General features: G+C 36.9%; 1 pseudogene; it reads left to right on the forward strand.

Annotated features, from left to right (window-relative positions):
* Nucleotides 1-238: 238 nt before the first annotated feature.
* Nucleotides 239-7,577, forward strand: LOC144235977 (ragulator complex protein LAMTOR3 pseudogene; annotated as a pseudogene).

The following is a 7,577-nucleotide window of genomic DNA, read 5'->3' on the forward strand; positions in this document are numbered from 1 at the left end:
CGCTTTTCAACCCAGGCAAGTCCGAGCCTCCAAATCCCAGGCCAAGCAGCCCGCTGAAATTGCCTCAGGTGGTCCCCTGGCTTCCCCCTCAGGGCGATTCCAACCTTCCAGGCTGGCTCTGGGGGTGGAGCCAGAAGCCGCTGCTCCTTCTCCTCNAAGTTCCCTCTGTGTCTCAATCACCCAAAACACGAACTCGAGGTCCCGTCTGCCAGTTTTTAGCGCCTTGCCCTCCCTCTAGAGCCCCAGCCAGCCAGGAGCACGGCCGCAGGCGCCTGCGCGCCTCCTCGGGGGTCCGGGCCCGCCTCGAGGGCGATGGCTGCAGGCGCGCAACCCCCCCAGCCAGCCGGGAGCCCACACAAAGCAGCAAATCGGAGCGCAGCCCCTCCTGGGCGACTTGGAGCGTGGGGGGGCCTGAAGCGCCGGTATTTTGTGCGCAAAGATTTTCTACACCCCAAGCGGAGGTTTTTCTGTTTCCGACTCTCTTTTTCCCCTCTCACTCCCCACAGAGGGGGTGGCCCGTCTCTCCAGTCCCCATTTCAGGCCCGATTTTTACTTCCCCCGTTCGCACTCATGTTAGAAGGCTTTCTCAGTGGAGTCTGCGTCCTTTCTCTCCCAATCTCTTGGGTGTGGTGCGGTTTCCTATGGCTTCAGATCTTTTCCGTGTGATGCCTGGGCGCGAGTGCAGGTACGGAGCTCCCTACTTCTCCGCCATCTTGCCCCTCCCCTCTCTTTGATTTTTTTAAAATCAGAGTTATGTAGTTTTCCTTAGATAGATCTGATATATATTTTGTTAGATTTATACCCGAGTATTTCATTTTTTAGGTGTTAATGTGAACAGTATTGTATTTTTGATCTCAAACTCTCCTTGTTTATTGTTGATAGATAGGGAAGTGATTGATTTTTGTATATTAACCTTGGATCCTGCATCCTTGCTATAATTGCTTGTTAGTTTCAACATTTTGTTTTGATTCTCAGATTGTCTCCATAGACAATCATATCATCTGCAAAGATGGTTTTATTTCTTCTTTCTCAATCTGTATATCCGTATTTCCTTTTTTTTATTGTCTTATGTAGGACTTCCAGTACTATCTTGAAAAGAAGTAGTGAGAGGGAACATTTTTGGTTTGTTCTTGATCTTAGCAGGAAAGCTTCTAGTTTCTCACCATTAAGTATGATGTTAGCTTTTGAGTTTCTTTTGTCGATGTTCTTTATCAAGTTCAGAAAGTTCCCCCTCTACTCCTAGTTTGTGGAGTTTTTACCATGCATAGGTTTTAGGTTTTGTCAAATGCTTTTTCTATATCTACTGATATGATTATGTGATTATTCTTCTTTCAGTGGTTGATGGGGTCAATTACATTAATTGATTTTTAAATGGAATGAGCTTTGCATTACATGGAATAAATCCTAACTCTTTGTGGTATATAATTCTTTTTATATGTCATTGGATTCAATTTCCTATTATTTTGCTAAAGATATTTGCATCTATGTTTATGGGAGGTATTGGTCTATACTTTTCTTGGAATGTCTTTGTCTGTTTTTGATATTAGTGTAATGGTGGCCCCATTGAATGAATTAGAAAGTATTTTCTGAGTGAGATTGTAGAGGATTAGTATAATTTTTTCCTTAAATGTTTGGTAGATTTCACCAGTAAACTCAGCTAAGCCTAATGCTTTTTTGTTTTGGAAAGTTATTTGTTATTGGTTCAATCTATTTAGTAGACATCAGCTTATGCAGATTGTCTGCTTCTTCTTGTGTGAGTTTTGACAAGTTGTCTTTTAAGGAATTGGCCTCTTTCATCTAGCTTATCAAATTTGTGAGCATAGAATAGTTCATAGTATTCCTTTATTTTCCATTAAATGTCCATGGGATCTGTAGTGTTGTCCCCTTTTCCCTTTCTGATATAAGTAATTTGTCTCTTATCTCTTTTCTTAGTTAACCTGGCTGGAAATTTGTGGATTTAATTGATCTTTTCAAAGAACCAGCTTTTGGTGCACCTGGGTGGCTCAGTCAGTTAAGCATCTGACTTCAGCTCAGGTCATGATCTCACTGTTTGTGAGTTTGAGTCTCATTGTCAGGCTCTGAGCTCTCAGTTCAGATTCTGAGCCTGCTTCATATTCTGTATTTCCCTCTATCTCTACCCCACCCCCTCCCCACTCAAAAATAAACAAACATTAACAAATTTTAATTAAAAAAACAACAACAAAGGACCAGCTTTTGGTTTTGTTGATTTTCTCTAAAGATTCTATTTTTTTCAATGTCATTGATTTTTGCTCTTTTATATTTCCTTGTGCCTGCTTACTTTGGATTTAATTTGCTCTTTTCTAGTTTTCTGAGGTGGAAGCTTAATAATTTTAGATATTTCTTTTCTTTTTTTCCTCCAAATTTTTATTTAAATTCTAGTTGGTTTCAGGAGTAGATTTCAGTGATTCATCACTTATATACAATACCCAGTGCTCATCAAAACAAGTGTTCTCCTTAATACAATCACGCATCACCCATGTAGCCCACCCCCCACCCTTCTCCATCAACCTTCAGTTCTCTATTTTTAAGAGTCTCTCATGGTTTGTTTCACTCTCTTCCCCCCCCCACCACATATGTTCATCTGTTTTGTTTCTTAAATTCCACATATGAGTAAAATAATATGGTATTTGTCTTTCTCTGACTATTTTTCTAGGATCCACCCATGTTATTGCAAATGGCAAGATATCATTCTTTTTGATGGTTGACTAATATTCCACATCTTCTTTATCCCCTCCTCTATTAATGGACATTTTGGTTGCTTTCATTGTTTGGCTATTATAAATAATGCTATAATGAACATAATGGTACATATTTCTTTAAAAATTAGTGTTTTTGGTTTTTTTAGATAATACCTAGAAGTGAGTTCCTGGATCACATGGTAGTTCCTAACTAGCACTTAACTTTTTGAGGAACCTCTGTGTTGTGTTTCACAGTGGCTGCACAAATTTACATTCCCATTGGTGTACAGGGATTTGCTTTTCTCCATATTCTTACCAACACTTGTTTCTTGTCTTTTTGGTATTAACCATTCTGACAGGTGTGAGGTGATATGTCATTGTGGTTTTGATTTGCATTTCCCTGGTGGTTAGTGATGTTGAGCATCTTTTCATGCGTCTGTTGGCCATCTGTATGTCTTCTTTGGAAAAATGTGTATTCAGTTCCTCTGCCCAATTTTTAATTGATTAAAAAATATTGAGTTGTATGAGTTCTTCACATATTTTAGATGTTAACTCCTCATTGGATATATTATTTATGAATATCATCTTTCAGTTACGAAGTTGCCTTTTCATTTTGTTGGTGGTTTCCTTCACTGTGCAAAAGCTTTTTGGTTCGGTGTAGTTCCACTCGTTTTTGCTTTTGTTGTCCTTGCCTTAGGAGACAGATCCAAATGTTAAAGAGCTTACTACCTTTGTTTTATTCTAGGAGTTTAATAGTTTCATGTCTTACATTTATGCCTTTAATCCAATTTGAGTTTATTTTTGTGTTTGGTGATTGAAAGTGATCTGATTTCTTTCTTTCTTTCTTTCTTTCTTTCCTTCCTTTTCTTTCTTTTCTTTTTTCCTTTTCTTTCTTCCTCCTCCTTCCCTCCCTCCCTTCTCATCCCCTCCTTTCCCTTCTTATCCCCTCCTTTCACTCCTCTCCTCTCCTCTCTTCTTCTGTCCTCCCCTCCCCTTCTCTTTCTTTCTCTCTTTTTCTCTTTCTTTCTTTCTTTCTTTCTTTCCATCTGTCTGTCTGTCTGTCTTCATTTAGCCATCCATTTTTTCCTGATGGCATTTATTAAAAAGATTGTCTTTTCTCCATTGTATATTCCTACCTCCTTTGTCATAGATGAATTAACCATGTAAGTATGGATTTATTTCTGAACTTTCTCTTCTGTGTCATTGGTCTATATATCTCTTTCTGTGTCAGTGTCATCCTGTTTTGATTACTATGGCTTTACAATATAGTTTGAAATCAGGTAGCATAATATCTCCAACTTGTTCTCTTTCTCAAAATTGCCTTGGGTATTTGCAGTTTTCTGTGATTCCACACAGATATTGGTATATTTAATTCAGTTCTATGAAAAATGCGATTGGTGTTTTATTAGGGATTGCACTAAGTCTGTAGATTTCTTTGGGTAGTGAACAATATTAACATTATTAGTTCTTTTAACAATACTAATTCCTCCAATCCATGAATATGGTATATCTTTCCATTTATTTGTGTCATATTTAATTTCTTTCATCAATATTATAGTTTTCACAGTACAGGTCGTTTTTAAATTTTTTAAAAAATTTATTTCTGAGAGCGAGAGAGAGACAGCATGAGCAGGGGAGGGTCAGAGAGAGAGGGAGATACAGAATCTGAAACAGGCTCTAGGCTCTGAGCTAGCTGTCAGTACAGAGCCCGATGCGGGGCTCAAACCCATGAACTGTGAGATCATGACCTGAGCCGAAGTCAGATGCTTAACCGACTGAGCCCCCCAGGTGCCCCAACAGTACAGGCCTTTTACCTTCTTGATTATATTCTTAGATATTTTATCCTTTTTGTTGTAAATCGGATTTCTTTCTTAATTTGTCTTTTAGATGGTTAGTAGTGTATGAAAATGCAATAGATTTTTAGATACTGACTCTGTATGCTGCAATATTACTGAATTCATTCACTACTTCTAGTAGTGTTGAGGGGAGGCCTTATGGTTTTCTATATAGTATCATGTCATCTGCAAATAATGACAGTTTACTTCTTCCTTAGAATGGATACCTTTTTTTTTTCTTGCCTAATTACTGTGACTAGGACTTCCAATACTATGTTGAATAAAAGTTGCAAGAGTGGGCATACTTGTCTTTTTTCTGATATTAAAGGAAAATATGTCAAATTTTCACCATTGAATATGATGCTAGCTATGATTTATTATATATGGCCTTTATTCTGTTGAGGTACATTCTTTCTATACCTATTTAATTGAGAATTTTTTTTATCATAAGTGGATATTGAATTTGTCAAATGCTTTTTCTTCTACTGAGCTGATCATATGATTTTTATCCTTTATTTTGTTAATGTTGTATATCATGTTGATTGATTTGTGGATATTGAACCATTCTTATGTCACTGGAATAAATCCCACTTGACCATGGTGTAGGATCCTTTTAATTTATTATTGACTTTGGTTTGCTAATATATTTTGTTGAAGATTTTTGCATCTATGCCCATCAGGCATATTGGCCTATACTTTTCTTTCTTTGTAGCATCTTTAGTTTAGATATCAGGGTAATGCTAGTCTTGTGGAATGACTTTGGAAGCATTCTCTCCTCTTCAATTTTTTTGAAATAGTTTGAAAAGTATAGATATTAACTTCTCTTTAAATATTGGGTAGAATTCACTGTCTGACTTTTGTTTGTTGGGAGGTGTTTTGATTACTGATTCAATCTCATTACTAGTAATCAATCTTTTCAGATTTTCTATTTCTTCCTGATTCAGTCTTGGAAGATTGTATGTAGCTAGGAATTTATCCACTTCTTCTAGGTTATCTAATTTAATGGCATACTGTTGTTTGTAGTAGTCTCTTATGATCCTTTGTATTCTGTGGTATCCATTGTAACTTCTCTTTCATTTATGATTTTGTTTATTTGGGTTCCCTCTCTTTTTTTCTTGATAAGTCTGGCTAAGGATTTATCAACTTTGTTGATCTTTTTAAAGAACTAGCTCTTAGTTTCATTGATCTTTCATTCTTTCTTCCTTTCTTTCTTTTTTTTTTTAGTTTCTATTTCATTTATTTCCATTGTGATCTTTATTCTTTTCTCCTACTAACTTTAGGTTTCCTCTTTTTTTAGTTCCTTTAGGTGTGAGCTTAGATTGTTTATTTGATACTTTCCTTATTTCTTGAGGTGAGCCTGAATCACTATAACTTCTCTTTTACAACTACTTTTGCTGAATCATATAGATTTTGGAACATTGCATTTTCATTTTAATTTGTCTCAAGGTACTTTCATTTCTTCTTTGATTTCTTAATTAATTATTAGTTGTTTAGCTTGCAAGTGTCTGTGTTTTCTTCCAGTTTTCTTCTTGTAATTGATTTCTAGTTTCATAATATTGCAGTCAGAAAAGATGCTGATATGATTTCAATCTTCTTAAATTTATTGAGGGTTGTTTTGTGGCCTAACATGTGATCTATCCTGGAGAATGTTCCATGTGCACTTGAGAAGAATGTGTATTTTCTGTTTTTGAATGGAATGTTCTGTATATATCTTTTAAGCTCATATAGTCTAAAGTCTCATTTATGGGGCACCTGGGTGGCTCATTCTGTTAAGTGTCCAGCTCTCGATTTCCTCTCAGGTCATGATCTCATGGTTTGAGGGTTTGAGCCAAGCATTGGGCTCCACACTGACAGTGCAGAGCCAGCTTGCGATTCTCTCTTTCCCTCTCTGCCCTTTCCCCATTCGCACATGCACTCTCTCTCATGCTCTCTCTCTCTTCCTGGCTTAAAATAAATAAATTTTAAAAAGATAAAATGTCATTTAAAGCTAATGTCTTCTAGACGATCTATTCGTTGATGTAAGTAGGGTGTTAAGGTCCCCTACTATCGTATTACTGTCAGTATCTCCCTTTGTGTCTGTTAACATTTGCTTTATATATTTAGGTGCTTCTATGTTGGGTGCTATGTTTACAAGTGTTAATACTGATCCCTTTATCGTTATGTAATGTCCTTCTTTGTGTCTTGGTACAGCCTTTGTTTTAAAGTCTATTATGTCTGAAAGCCTAAGAACCCAACTGCTCAGAAAAGATTTTCACACTGGCATTTCTAGCTCGTGATATTTTCTTCTACTTGCCTGCTAAAGCACATTTATCTATTTCTTTATGGCAAAACAAAAAAAATTAGTTGGAGTCTGCCTAATATTACCATCAGACCTCAACATCAAGGGTAAAGATTCTGATTTCTGAATTATTAGTTGGCCTACCACATTAAAGCAGATTAGCAAATAAGAAATAACATACTAACCTGACTTTACATCAAGATATTCTACAGCTTATGGAAAAATATTTTTTAAAATGTAACCGGTGGAGACAAATCATGTGATGATGGCTTTCAGAGGAGACTATCTGAAGCTGTACCTGAATTTACAGCTGACAAACACCAGAGCTCAGAAAGCCACACATGGACATTTATCCTGAGGGAAAAAGAGGTCCATCTTGGCAGATGACCTAAAGCAGTTCCTGTGTAAAACAAATTACTGAGTGTCAAAGGGCTCCATGCTACTGTTGGGACAGATAGAGACAGAGCGCTGTTGTTAAAGTGGCCTGTGACAGTGCTCTAGAACATGCTTTTGAACCTGGTTTCTTAACTACTTTTGCCCTTACAAACAGATGAAGAGAGAAAACTTGGACTTTCAAAAAAAAACCCAAAAAAACTATCATCTGTTACTAGAACACCTACAAAGTGGTTCAATACAATCGTTTACCTTTGGGGGTGAGTTTCACAGCCAGCAGCAATACCAATCAATAGAGGACTAATTATCAGACTAGAAAAGAAACTTGTTCCATTGTTTGAGGAATTGAGACAAATTGTGGAGGTTTCTTAA

This window comes from Crocuta crocuta, unplaced genomic scaffold (assembly GCF_008692635.1).
Source record: "Crocuta crocuta isolate KB4526 unplaced genomic scaffold, BGI_CrCroc_1.0 scaffold145, whole genome shotgun sequence".
Classification (NCBI taxonomy): domain Eukaryota; kingdom Metazoa; phylum Chordata; class Mammalia; order Carnivora; family Hyaenidae; genus Crocuta; species Crocuta crocuta.